This window comes from Chrysoperla carnea, assembly GCF_905475395.1.
Source record: "Chrysoperla carnea chromosome X unlocalized genomic scaffold, inChrCarn1.1 SUPER_X_unloc_22, whole genome shotgun sequence".
Lineage (NCBI taxonomy): Eukaryota > Metazoa > Arthropoda > Insecta > Neuroptera > Chrysopidae > Chrysoperla > Chrysoperla carnea.
In genome coordinates, this window is record NW_025408148.1 from 1 (window position 1) to 16,098 (window position 16,098).

The following is a 16,098-nucleotide window of genomic DNA, read 5'->3' on the forward strand; positions in this document are numbered from 1 at the left end:
CAAAATATTTTACAGTAAATAATAAAGATAAAATACCCATTCCTTACAAGAGCCTGTGGCGTCGTGCCAGCGTTCCCGACTGGCACTCCGAAAGCAGGCGTTCAAGTCCCACGCAAGGCATTAATTTTTTTCTTTTTTTCTTTTCTTTTTAAATCTAATTTTACATGCAAAAACACATAGGCAATGGGCAATATAAGTTTGCCACAGCTATTGCCTAAAACATAAAACAGGTTTTTAAAAATTTTCCTGTAAAGAGCATATCAACAAAAATTAACTTAACATATACCTGCTCAAACAAATAAATTAAATATCATAAGCATAATTGCGACACAGCAATCTGCATGAAAGAAAAATAAGTTAGGATGAAAGCCTTTTAAGGCTAATAACCTATAATAGTAAATAAAAGTTTTGTAATATATGTTATGTATGTAATGTATTGTATTTTTAAATGTTGATTAATAAACTGTTTTTGAATTTGGTTCTCGTCCGATCACCGAAGTTAAGCAACATTGGGCACAGTCAGTACTTGGATGGGTGACCGCTTGGGAACACTGTGTGCGGTTGCCTTTTTATATTAAAAATATATATTATTTTTCTTCTTTTCTTTTTTTTTACACACCATATATAAATATATGTTATTTAGAAATGTAAACCTTTTATATTATTCGTCAACAAATAAATATTATTTTTTGTATAAAATTTTATTGCATTTATAACTCATATCATGGTTACTTTAAAGCGAGAAGTTTTTTTAATATTTCAAATGAATATAAAATAATATAAATTTTATGAAATTTATTTATTTTTAGAAATAGCAATCGCTTATAATTATAACAAAATTTTAATAATGTTTAATTTTATTTCAATAATTTATATATATATATATATATATATATTTTTTAATAAAAATAATATACTCTTATTTAATAATATATGTTGGTCCTATATATAGGACCGAAAATATTTCTTATTTGTTTTTTTTTTTTTAAATTGTCATTTAAAACGCTTATGCACGTTCTCCACGAATACGTCTTGCCAATTGTATATCCTTAGGCATAATTGTAACACGCTTTGCATGAATTGCGCATAAATTGGTATCTTCAAATAAACCTACTAAATAGGCTTCACTAGCTTCTTGTAATGCCATAACAGCTGAACTTTGGAAACGTAAATCGGTTTTAAAATCTTGTGCAATTTCACGTACTAAACGTTGGAATGGTAATTTACGAATTAACAATTCAGTACTTTTTTGATAACGACGAATTTCTCGTAAAGCTACTGTACCAGGACGATATCTGTGTGGTTTTTTTACTCCACCAGTTGCTGGTGCACTTTTACGTGCAGCTTTCGTTGCTAATTGTTTTCTTGGTGCTTTACCACCAGTTGATTTACGTGCAGTTTGCTTGGTTCTAGCCATTTTCAAATAATAATGTTTTTACAAAAAAACACACAATTTTAAAAATTATATTCGACAATTTGATACTACAAAGTCAAATGTTTTAAATGCGAAATAAATGTGTTGTATTTATATTTATATGAAATTTCAAAATTTTTGTTGTCATATCCTATTGGATAGCTATCAGAGTATGGACTAATCAAATTGTATAGGCGTGGCTTAAAAATCTTTAATGCTTTATATAAAAAGGCACAATTGTACCGGCGCTCACATACATTACAATACTTGTGAGGTTAACACACGTGTTATCCGTTCGTTAAAATATTGTAAATAATTTTTTATTAAAATGACTGGCAGAGGAAAAGGTGGAAAGGGTCTTGGAAAAGGGGGTGCAAAACGTCATAGAAAAGTTTTGCGTGATAATATCCAAGGTATTACAAAACCTGCAATTCGTCGTTTAGCACGACGAGGTGGAGTAAAACGTATCTCTGGTTTAATTTATGAAGAAACACGTGGTGTACTTAAAGTATTCCTTGAAAATGTTATTCGGGATGCTGTTACATATACTGAACACGCAAAACGTAAAACAGTTACAGCTATGGATGTTGTATATGCATTAAAACGACAAGGTCGTACTTTGTATGGTTTTGGAGGTTAAGAAAATATAATAATTTACTTAAAATATTTAGTAAATTTATTAAAGAATATTTAATACATCCGATAAATTTAAACAGGCTTTCCTTTTTGGGAAGCCACTAATTTTATTTATATAAGAGTAAATAAATTTGTTAATAAATATAACATATTATATAATTTGTTTACAACAAATTATTTTGTTTATAACATACATTACCAAATATTTTTATTTATTTTTTTTTTTTTTATTGTAATATATCTGCAATAATAACTTATAATTTGTATATTATCTATTTTATTTTACAATAACTTATTGAATTTTTGAAAAAATTTTATTATAAATTAATATACTATTATATTTTTTATATATACAAGTTAAGAGTAACAAGTATCGATAGGAGATTATCGAATTTATAACTAATAAAACATTTCGCCTTAATCAAAGAAAATAAAGATTTTGCTATACCATTTTTTATACTTTCAATAAATAATTTATTATTAAATTTTTATTATTTCATTTATTTTTTAAAATTATTAAAAATATTTTTCTAATAATTATAAGCGTACATAAACAAGTAGTAAATGTAAAATGAAAATAATAAAGGTAATGTAATGCATTTGCATTACACTGATTTACGATATATATTCCGCGATATCCTTTATTATATTTAAAATTAATAATATTGATATACTAATAATAGATATATTCAAGCTATTAATATATAAAATTTTATATTAAATATGATATTAATAATTGTTTATTTTATTTTTTTGTATATATAAAAATAATTTACTCTTATTTAAAAAATTTGATGGCTCTCTTAAAAAGAGAGCCATTTTTATATGTTGATGTATTTTTATGTTATCAATTAAATAATATTTTCGATTTATTTATTTTGAACTTGTATATTTTGTAACAGCTTTAGTACCTTCACTAACAGCGTGCTTTGCCAATTCACCAGGTAATAATAATCGAACTGCGGTTTGAATTTCCCGACTTGTGATTGTTGAACGTTTATTATAATGTGCTAAACGTGATGCTTCAGCAGCAATACGTTCAAAAATATCATTAACAAAACTGTTCATGATACTCATAGCTTTACTAGAGATACCAGTATCAGGATGCACTTGTTTTAATACTTTGTAAATGTAAATTGCATATGATTCCTTGCGCTTCCTCTTCTTTTTCTTATCACTCTTTGATATATTTTTTTGAGCTTTGCCAGCTTTTTTTGCTGCTTTTCCACTTGTTTTTGGTGGCATTGTTACAAACAATTAATATACACAGATAGTTACAGAACACCAGTCAGTATATGTATGAGCGTGTCGTGTATACAACTAGCGTATTATATACGCGAAGATGGATATAACAATAAAAATGAATACTACTCTCTGATTGGCTGAAAATAATACTATAAGGTGATTGGTTTATTTTTAAAGTTTTATATTTTATAAATATTATAAATTAAAATACCCAAATAACATTTTAAACATTTATGTTACAATCCCCGTAACGTACACATCTGTGTGATTATATTTACAAAAAAAAGTATTAATTAAATAAATTTATTCGCTATGTCTGGACGAGGTAAAGGTGGTAAAGTAAAGGGAAAGGCAAAGTCAAGATCAAGCCGAGCAGGATTACAATTTCCTGTTGGAAGAATTCACAGATTATTACGAAAAGGAAATTATGCTGAACGAGTAGGTGCTGGTGCCCCAGTATATTTGGCTGCTGTTATGGAATATTTGGCTGCAGAAGTTCTCGAGTTAGCTGGTAATGCTGCCCGTGATAACAAAAAAACACGTATCATTCCACGTCATTTACAATTGGCAATTCGTAATGATGAAGAATTAAATAAATTATTATCTGGTGTAACAATTGCTCAAGGTGGTGTATTACCAAACATTCAAGCAGTGTTATTACCAAAGAAAACTGAAAAGAAAGCATAAATTAAAAACATTGCATTAATTTTTATAATAATAATACATCGATCATAGGCCTTTTAATAAAAGGCCACAAATTTATTTAAAATAAGAGTAAAAATTATTTTTATAAATAATATATTATAATATTTTTTTAAAGAATCAATTTAAATAATTATAAATTAATGATTCTTTTTTTTTTTTCTTTTTTTATATGTTATTATGGAAATAATTCATCATATTATGATGACATTTAGGTAACATATTATAAGAATATTCATAAAATATTATCAAAATAATATTGTATTATGATGATATTTAGACAAAATATTATAAGAATATACACAAAATATTATCAAAATAATATCATTAGATAACAAAACTGTTCATGATACTCATACCTTTACTAGAGATAAAAGTATCAGGATGCACTTGTATTAATACATATTATCACAACATCACAAAATATTTTTTAAAAGGAAAAATTTTTTTAAAATTATTATAAAATTTGATTGAATTAAATTTCAATTTATTTTTTTAATAATTAAAGAAAAAAAAAAAAAAAGCATATAAACTTTCTATTGAAAATGTTATTTTAAACTAGATGGCCAAGTGAACTTCGTTACACAAACAATATATGACGTATTCGTTATTTAAATAATCAGTATCCTTTGATATTATATCAATACGTTACTCTCTTCTTTTGATACATATTAATAAAATTTCAATTTATAAGATTTTATGTCAATTATATAAATAATATTATAAATTTTCTAAATACATAAGTTAAGTAACAAAAAATTTGAATAACAAGATAAATTTATATATGATGTTTTAATACTCGATACTATAATATATCGCATCCGTTACCAATTATTCGGTATCCTTTGATTTATACACAGAATGAACTAAAAATATATATCAAATTTATTTTATTTATTTATATATTTAATATTATTATTATTATTTTATATTACAAAGTTTCTTAACGAAGCTTACAATGATTTCTCATATCGTACTTAACAAAATTATTTAGATCATATAAAATTTAAATTGTTAAAAAATTTGTATATTTATTATTATTATTATTTATTTTTATTAAAATTACATAACATAAAATTAATAATATTTTAATAATTATATAAATTAATTCTTATTTAAAATAATCTTATATTAATCTCAACAAATACTCTAATAATATATTTTGTCATAAATTTTTTTATATTTAAAATAAATATTATAATATATAAATACTTATATCAGTATAAAATTTCTTTATATAATTATGAAAAAATTAATTTAATAGTTAATTATTGATATTAATGCATAAATAAAAGTATTTTCTAATGAAATATATTTTGTCAATGTTCGATTAACACATTTCATAATAATACGTTTTCATTATTGACAAAAAAAGTTTTTCTAAAAATGAAATCTTATACTATAATATATATATTTATATATTAAATTTTTTAATTATTTATATACTAATAATTTATAATAAATCGATATTAAATAAAAAATAAAAATATATACTTTTTAAGTTTACCTTAAAAATATTATTGTTTTGTATGATTGAAATAATTAATATTAAACTATGTTTATTAATAATTGTTAATAAAAAAATTAAATATATTTTAATTTATAAAATAAATATTATTATTAAATTTATAATTTATTATTTTATATATTATAGAAATTGAAAAAATAAATCATGTTTACTACGACAGTAAATTAGAAATACTATTTAATTTTTATGTGTTTTCTACATGGTACTTTGACTTACATAGGGACTTATATTATTGTGAATAATGATATAATTGAAAACCTTTATTTTTTATTTGATAGAATTATTATATTTTATCATTTAAATATTTATAATAAATACATTATTTTTATAAAGTAAAAAAATATGGCCGAAGAAAATTCTACAGCTGTTGCAGCAACTGCGGTTACTGCTGCTTCTACAACACCAACAAAAAAAGCAACAGCTTCTGGTGCTAAACGTACAAAACAACATTCAAAACCAACACATCCACGTACATCAGAAATGGTTGTTAACGCAATTAAAAATTTAAAAGAACGTGGTGGTTCATCATTACAAGCAATTAAAAAATATTTAGCTGCAAATTATAAAGTGGATTCTGATAAAATTTCACCATTTATTAAAAAATATTTAAAAGCTGCTGTAACTGAGGGAGCCTTGGTACAAACTAAAGGTAAAGGTGCATCTGGTTCATTCAAATTGGCTGCTTCCGCTTCATCTAATTCTTCAGCTAAATCAAAAGTATCCAAAAAAGAAAGTGGAGCAAAAGGTTCAGCAAAGAGTGCTAAAAGTAAACGGGCACCAAAAGAAAAGAAAGCCACAACTACATCATTGGCAGCCAAAAAGCCTAAAGCAAAAAAAGCGACTCCATCATCATCAACTGCTGCTAAAAAAGTTACTGCAAAATCATCAGCGGCATCAAAAAAAGCACCAGTTAAAGCAAAACCAGCAAAAAGTACAAAATCCGCTGCCAAAAGTAGCCCTGCTCGTAAACCGAAAGCACCAAAAGCTAAGAAAGCTTCTGTTGCCAAATCATCTCCTACAAAAATTAAAAAAGCAGCACCAAAAAAGAAATGATCTGTTACTTTAATAATATATTGAAATATTTCATTATTTTTGCTAAAAAATGAAAATAACATAGGCCTTAATACAGGCCACAAATTAATATTTGATAAGAGTAAATTATTTTTTGTATAAATATTTTATAAAATAATAGTTTAGAAACATTTGCCACAGTCAGTACCACGGATGGGTGGCCACTTGAGAATACTGTGTGCGGTTGCATTTTTATTTAAAATATATGGTATAATAAATAAGTATATATTTAAATTGATTACTTCATTGAAAATTTTAATAATATACTTTAATATTAATGATATTTATGAAAAATATATATTTGTAAAAATTTTCATTTATTACTGGCAACAGCCATACCACGTTGAAAACACCGGTTCTCGTCCGATCACCGAAGTTAAGCAACATTGGGCACAGTCAGTACTTGGATGGGTGACCGCTTGGGAACACTGTGTGCGGTTGCCTTTTTATATTAAAAATATATATTATTTTTCTTCTTTTCTTTTTTTTTACACACCATATATAAATATATGTTATTTAGAAATGTAAACCTTTTATATTATTCGTCAACAAATAAATATTATTTTTTGTATAAAATTTTATTGCATTTATAACTCATATCATGGTTACTTTAAAGCGAGAAGTTTTTTTAATATTTCAAATGAATATAAAATAATATAAATTTTATGAAATTTATTTATTTTTAGAAATAGCAATCGCTTATAATTATAACAAAATTTTAATAATGTTTAATTTTATTTCAATAATTTATATATATATATATATATATATATTTTTTAATAAAAATAATATACTCTTATTTAATAATATATGTTGGTCCTATATATAGGACCGAAAATATTTCTTATTTGTTTTTTTTTTTTTAAATTGTCATTTAAAACGCTTATGCACGTTCTCCACGAATACGTCTTGCCAATTGTATATCCTTAGGCATAATTGTAACACGCTTTGCATGAATTGCGCATAAATTGGTATCTTCAAATAAACCTACTAAATAGGCTTCACTAGCTTCTTGTAATGCCATAACAGCTGAACTTTGGAAACGTAAATCGGTTTTAAAATCTTGTGCAATTTCACGTACTAAACGTTGGAATGGTAATTTACGAATTAACAATTCAGTACTTTTTTGATAACGACGAATTTCTCGTAAAGCTACTGTACCAGGACGATATCTGTGTGGTTTTTTTACTCCACCAGTTGCTGGTGCACTTTTACGTGCAGCTTTCGTTGCTAATTGTTTTCTTGGTGCTTTACCACCAGTTGATTTACGTGCAGTTTGCTTGGTTCTAGCCATTTTCAAATAATAATGTTTTTACAAAAAAACACACAATTTTAAAAATTATATTCGACAATTTGATACTACAAAGTCAAATGTTTAAATGCGAAATAAATGTGTTGTATTTATATTTATATGAAATTTCAAAATTTTTGTTGTCATATCCTATTGGATAGCTATCAGAGTATGGACTAATCAAATTGTATAGGCGTGGCTTAAAAAATCTTTAATGCTTTATATAAAAAGGCACAATTGTACCGGCGCTCACATACATTACAATACTTGTGAGGTTAACACACGTGTTATCCGTTCGTTAAAATATTGTAAATAATTTTTTATTAAAATGACTGGCAGAGGAAAAGGTGGAAAGGGTCTTGGAAAAGGGGGTGCAAAACGTCATAGAAAAGTTTTGCGTGATAATATCCAAGGTATTACAAAACCTGCAATTCGTCGTTTAGCACGACGAGGTGGAGTAAAACGTATCTCTGGTTTAATTTATGAAGAAACACGTGGTGTACTTAAAGTATTCCTTGAAAATGTTATTCGGGATGCTGTTACATATACTGAACACGCAAAACGTAAAACAGTTACAGCTATGGATGTTGTATATGCATTAAAACGACAAGGTCGTACTTTGTATGGTTTTGGAGGTTAAGAAAATATAATAATTTACTTAAAATATTTAGTAAATTTATTAAAGAATATTTAATACATCCGATAAATTTAAACAGGCTTTCCTTTTTGGGAAGCCACTAATTTTATTTATATAAGAGTAAATAAATTTGTTAATAAATATAACATATTATATAATTTGTTTACAACAAATTATTTTGTTTATAACATACATTACCAAATATTTTTATTTATTTTTTTTTTTTATTGTAATATATCTGCAATAATAACTTATAATTTGTATATTATCTATTTTATTTTACAATAACTTATTGAATTTTTGAAAAAATTTTATTATAAATTAATATACTATTATATTTTTTATATATACAAGTTAAGAGTAACAAGTATCGATAGGAGATTATCGAATTTATAACTAATAAAACATTTCGCCTTAATCAAAGAAAATAAAGATTTTGCTATACCATTTTTTATACTTTCAATAAATAATTTATTATTAAATTTTTATTATTTCATTTATTTTTTAAAATTATTAAAAATATTTTTCTAATAATTATAAGCGTACATAAACAAGTAGTAAATGTAAAATGAAAATAATAAAGGTAATGTAATGCATTTGCATTACACTGATTTACGATATATATTCCGCGATATCCTTTATTATATTTAAAATTAATAATATTGATATACTAATAATAGATATATTCAAGCTATTAATATATAAAATTTTATATTAAATATGATATTAATAATTGTTTATTTTATTTTTTTGTATATATAAAAATAATTTACTCTTATTTAAAAAATTTGATGGCTCTCTTAAAAAGAGAGCCGTTTTTATATGTTGATGTATTTTTATGTTATCAATTAAATAATATTTTCGATTTATTTATTTTGAACTTGTATATTTTGTAACAGCTTTAGTACCTTCACTAACAGCGTGCTTTGCCAATTCACCAGGTAATAATAATCGAACTGCGGTTTGAATTTCCCGACTTGTGATTGTTGAACGTTTATTATAATGTGCTAAACGTGATGCTTCAGCAGCAATACGTTCAAAAATATCATTAACAAAACTGTTCATGATACTCATAGCTTTACTAGAGATACCAGTATCAGGATGCACTTGTTTTAATACTTTGTAAATGTAAATTGCATATGATTCCTTGCGCTTCCTCTTCTTTTTCTTATCACTCTTTGATATATTTTTTTGAGCTTTGCCAGCTTTTTTTGCTGCTTTTCCACTTGTTTTTGGTGGCATTGTTACAAACAATTAATATACACAGATAGTTACAGAACACCAGTCAGTATATGTATGAGCGTGTCGTGTATACAACTAGCGTATTATATACGCGAAGATGGATATAACAATAAAAATGAATACTACTCTCTGATTGGCTGAAAATAATACTATAAGGTGATTGGTTTATTTTTAAAGTTTTATATTTTATAAATATTATAAATTAAAATACCCAAATAACATTTTAAACATTTATGTTACAATCCCCGTAACGTACACATCTGTGTGATTATATTTACAAAAAAAAGTATTAATTAAATAAATTTATTCGCTATGTCTGGACGAGGTAAAGGTGGTAAAGTAAAGGGAAAGGCAAAGTCAAGATCAAGCCGAGCAGGATTACAATTTCCTGTTGGAAGAATTCACAGATTATTACGAAAAGGAAATTATGCTGAACGAGTAGGTGCTGGTGCCCCAGTATATTTGGCTGCTGTTATGGAATATTTGGCTGCAGAAGTTCTCGAGTTAGCTGGTAATGCTGCCCGTGATAACAAAAAAACACGTATCATTCCACGTCATTTACAATTGGCAATTCGTAATGATGAAGAATTAAATAAATTATTATCTGGTGTAACAATTGCTCAAGGTGGTGTATTACCAAACATTCAAGCAGTGTTATTACCAAAGAAAACTGAAAAGAAAGCATAAATTAAAAACATTGCATTAATTTTTATAATAATAATACATCGATCATAGGCCTTTTAATAAAAGGCCACAAATTTATTTAAAATAAGAGTAAAAATTATTTTTATAAATAATATATTATAATATTTTTTTAAAGAATCAATTTAAATAATTATAAATTAATGATTCTTTTTTTTTTTTCTTTTTTTATATGTTATTATGGAAATAATTCATCATATTATGATGACATTTAGGTAACATATTATAAGAATATTCATAAAATATTATCAAAATAATATTGTATTATGATGATATTTAGACAAAATATTATAAGAATATACACAAAATATTATCAAAATAATATCATTAGATAACAAAACTGTTCATGATACTCATACCTTTACTAGAGATAAAAGTATCAGGATGCACTTGTATTAATACATATTATCACAACATCACAAAATATTTTTTAAAAGGAAAAATTTTTTTAAAATTATTAAAAAATTTGATTGAATTAAATTTCAATTTATTTTTTTAATAATTAAAGAAAAAAAAAAAAAAAGCATATAAACTTTCTATTGAAAATGTTATTTTAAACTAGATGGCCAAGTGAACTTCGTTACACAAACAATATATGACGTATTCGTTATTTAAATAATCAGTATCCTTTGATATTATATCAATACGTTACTCTCTTCTTTTGATACATATTAATAAAATTTCAATTTATAAGATTTTATGTCAATTATATAAATAATATTATAAATTTTCTAAATACATAAGTTAAGTAACAAAAAATTTGAATAACAAGATAAATTTATATATTATGTTTTAATACTCGATACTATAATATATCGCATCCGTTACCAATTATTCGGTATCCTTTGATTTATACACAGAATGAACTAAAAATATATATCAAATTTATTTTATTTATTTATATATTTAATATTATTATTATTATTTTATATTACAAAGTTTCTTAACGAAGCTTACAATGATTTCTCATATCGTACTTAACAAAATTATTTAGATCATATAAAATTTAAATTGTTAAAAAATTTGTATATTTATTATTATTATTATTTATTTTTATTAAAATTACATAACATAAAATTAATAATATTTTAATAATTATATAAATTAATTCTTATTTAAAATAATCTTATATTACTCTCAACAAATACTCTAATAATATATTTTGTCATAAATTTTTTTATATTTAAAATAAATATTATAATATATAAATACTTATATCAGTATAAAATTTCTTTATATAATTATGAAAAAATTAATTTAATAGTTAATTATTGATATTAATGCATAAATAAAAGTATTTTCTAATGAAATATATTTTGTCAATGTTCGATTAACACATTTCATAATAATACGTTTTCATTATTGACAAAAAAAGTTTTTCTAAAAATGAAATCTTATACTATAATATATATATTTATATATTAAATTTTTTAATTATTTATATACTAATAATTTATAATAAATCGATATTAAATAAAAAATAAAAATATATACTTTTTAAGTTTACCTTAAAAATATTATTGTTTTGTATGATTGAAATAATTAATATTAAACTATGTTTATTAATAATTGTTAATAAAAAAATTAAATATATTTTAATTTATAAAATAAATATTATTATTAAATTTATAATTTATTATTTTATATATTATAGAAATTGAAAAAATAAATCATGTTTACTACGACAGTAAATTAGAAATACTATTTAATTTTTATGTGTTTTCTACATGGTACTTTGACTTACATAGGGACTTATATTATTGTGAATAATGATATAATTGAAAACCTTTATTTTTTATTTGATAGAATTATTATATTTTATCATTTAAATATTTATAATAAATACATTATTTTTATAAAGTAAAAAAATATGGCCGAAGAAAATTCTACAGCTGTTGCAGCAACTGCGGTTACTGCTGCTTCTACAACACCAACAAAAAAAGCAACAGCTTCTGGTGCTAAACGTACAAAACAACATTCAAAACCAACACATCCACGTACATCAGAAATGGTTGTTAACGCAATTAAAAATTTAAAAGAACGTGGTTCATATAAAATTTAAATTGTTAAAAAATTTGTATATTTATTATTATTATTATTTATTTTTATTAAAATTACATAACATAAAATTAATAATATTTTAATAATTATATAAATTAATTCTTATTTAAAATAATCTTATATTAATCTCAACAAATACTCTAATAATATATTTTGTCATAAATTTTTTTATATTTAAAATAAATATTATAATATATAAATACTTATATCAGTATAAAATTTCTTTATATAATTATGAAAAAATTAATTTAATAGTTAATTATTGATATTAATGCATAAATAAAAGTATTTTCTAATGAAATATATTTTGTCAATGTTCGATTAACACATTTCATAATAATACGTTTTCATTATTGACAAAAAAAGTTTTTCTAAAAATGAAATCTTATACTATAATATATATATTTATATATTAAATTTTTTAATTATTTATATACTAATAATTTATAATAAATCGATATTAAATAAAAAATAAAAATATATACTTTTTAAGTTTACCTTAAAAATATTATTGTTTTGTATGATTGAAATAATTAATATTAAACTATGTTTATTAATAATTGTTAATAAAAAAATTAAATATATTTTAATTTATAAAATAAATATTATTATTAAATTTATAATTTATTATTTTATATATTATAGAAATTGAAAAAATAAATCATGTTTACTACGACAGTAAATTAGAAATACTATTTAATTTTTATGTGTTTTCTACATGGTACTTTGACTTACATAGGGACTTATATTATTGTGAATAATGATATAATTGAAAACCTTTATTTTTTATTTGATAGAATTATTATATTTTATCATTTAAATATTTATAATAAATACATTATTTTTATAAAGTAAAAAAATATGGCCGAAGAAAATTCTACAGCTGTTGCAGCAAAATGCGGTTACTGCTGCTTCTACAACACCAACAAAAAAAGCAACAGCTTCTGGTGCTAAACGTACAAAACAACATTCAAAACCAACACATCCACGTACATCAGAAATGGTTGTTAACGCAATTAAAAATTTAAAAGAACGTGGTGGTTCATCATTACAAGCAATTAAAAAATATTTAGCTGCAAATTATAAAGTGGATTCTGATAAAATTTCACCATTTATTAAAAAATATTTAAAAGCTGCTGTAACTGAGGGAGCCTTGGTACAAACTAAAGGTAAAGGTGCATCTGGTTCATTCAAATTGGCTGCTTCCGCTTCATCTAATTCTTCAGCTAAATCAAAAGTATCCAAAAAAGAAAGTGGAGCAAAAGAAAAGAAAGCCACAACTACATCATTGGCAGCCAAAAAGCCTAAAGCAAAAAAAGCGACTCCATCATCATCAACTGCTGCTAAAAAAGTTACTGCAAAATCATCAGCGGCATCAAAAAAAGCACCAGTTAAAGCAAAACCAGCAAAAAGTACAAAATCCGCTGCCAAAAGTAGCCCTGCTCGTAAACCGAAAGCACCAAAAGCTAAGAAAGCTTCTGTTGCCAAATCATCTCCTACAAAAATTAAAAAAGCAGCACCAAAAAAGAAATGATCTGTTACTTTAATAATATATTGAAATATTTCATTATTTTTGCTAAAAAATGAAAATAACATAGGCCTTAATACAGGCCACAAATTAATATTTGATAAGAGTAAATTATTTTTTGTATAAATATTTTATAAAATAATAGTTTAGAAACATTTGCCACAGTCAGTACCACGGATGGGTGGCCACTTGAGAATACTGTGTGCGGTTGCATTTTTATTTAAAATATATGGTATAATAAATAAGTATATATTTAAATTGATTACTTCATTGAAAATTTTAATAATATACTTTAATATTAATGATATTTATGAAAAATATATATTTGTAAAAATTTTCATTTATTACTGGCAACAGCCATACCACGTTGAAAACACCGGTTCTCGTCCGATCACCGAAGTTAAGCAACATTGGGCACAGTCAGTACTTGGATGGGTGACCGCTTGGGAACACTGTGTGCGGTTGCCTTTTTATATTAAAAATATAAATTATTTTTCTTCTTTTCTTTTTTTTTACACACCAAATATAAATATATGTTATTTAGAAATGTAAACCTTTTATATTATTCATCAACAAATAAATATTATTTTTTGTATAAAATTTTATTGCATTTATAACTCATATCATGGTTACTTTAAAGCGAGAAGTTTTTTTAATATTTCAAATGAATATAAAATAATATAAATTTTATGAAATTTATTTATTTTTAGAAATAGCAATCGCTTATAATTATAACAAAATTTTAATAATGTTTAATTTTATTTCAATAATTTATATTTATATATATATATATATATATATATATATATATATATATATATTTTTTAATAAAAATAATATACTCTTATTTAATAATATATGTTGGTCCTATATATAGGACCGAAAATATTTCTTATTTGTTTTTTTTTTTTTAAATTGTCATTTAAAACGCTTATGCACGTTCTCCACGAATACGTCTTGCCAATTGTATATCCTTAGGCATAATTGTAACACGCTTTGCATGAATTGCGCATAAATTGGTATCTTCAAATAAACCTACTAAATAGGCTTCACTAGCTTCTTGTAATGCCATAACAGCTGAACTTTGAAAACGTAAATCGGTTTTAAAATCTTGTGCAATTTCACGTACTAAACGTTGGAATGGTAATTTACGAATTAACAATTCAGTACTTTTTTGATAACGACGAATTTCTCGTAAAGCTACTGTACCAGGACGATATCTGTGTGGTTTTTTTACTCCACCAGTTGCTGGTGCACTTTTACGTGCAGCTTTCGTTGCTAATTGTTTTCTTGGTGCTTTACCACCAGTTGATTTACGTGCAGTTTGCTTGGTTCTAGCCATTTTCAAATAATAATGTTTTTACAAAAAAACACACAATTTTAAAAATTATATTCGACAATTTGATACTACAAAGTCAAATGTTTAAATGCGAAATAAATGTGTTGTATTTATATTTATATGAAATTTCAAAATTTTTGTTGTCATATCCTATTGGATAGCTATCAGAGTATGGACTAATCAAATTGTATAGGCGTGGCTTAAAAAATCTTTAATGCTTTATATAAAAAGGCACAATTGTACCGGCGCTCACATACATTACAATACTTGTGAGGTTAACACACGTGTTATCCGTTCGTTAAAATATTGTAAATAATTTTTTATTAAAATGACTGGCAGAGGAAAAGGTGGAAAGGGTCTTGGAAAAGGGGGTGCAAAACGTCATAGAAAAGTTTTGCGTGATAATATCCAAGGTATTACAAAACCTGCAATTCGTCGTTTAGCACGACGAGGTGGAGTAAAACGTATCTCTGGTTTAATTTATGAAGAAACACGTGGTGTACTTAAAGTATTCCTTGAAAATGTTATTCGGGATGCTGTTACATATACTGAACACGCAAAACGTAAAACAGTTACAGCTATGGATGTTGTATATGCATTAAAACGACAAGGTCGTACTTTGTATGGTTTTGGAGGTTAAGAAAATATAATAATTTACTTAAAATATTTAGTAAATTTATTAAAGAATATTTAATACATCCG

The 16,098-nt window shown here is 24.1% G+C and overlaps 2 non-coding genes across 2 annotated transcripts; both read left to right on the top strand.

Moving 5' to 3' along the window:
• Positions 1 to 6,921: 6,921 nt before the first annotated feature.
• On the top strand, positions 6,922 to 7,040 carry LOC123304121. The gene has a single exon (XR_006536170.1). It is a non-coding gene; the product is annotated as a 5S ribosomal RNA (ribosomal RNA).
• Positions 7,041 to 14,406: 7,366 nt separating this feature from the next.
• LOC123304123 lies at positions 14,407 to 14,525 on the top strand. Its single transcript, XR_006536172.1, has one exon. It is a non-coding gene; the product is annotated as a 5S ribosomal RNA (ribosomal RNA).
• The last annotated feature ends 1,573 nt before the right edge of the window (positions 14,526 to 16,098 follow it).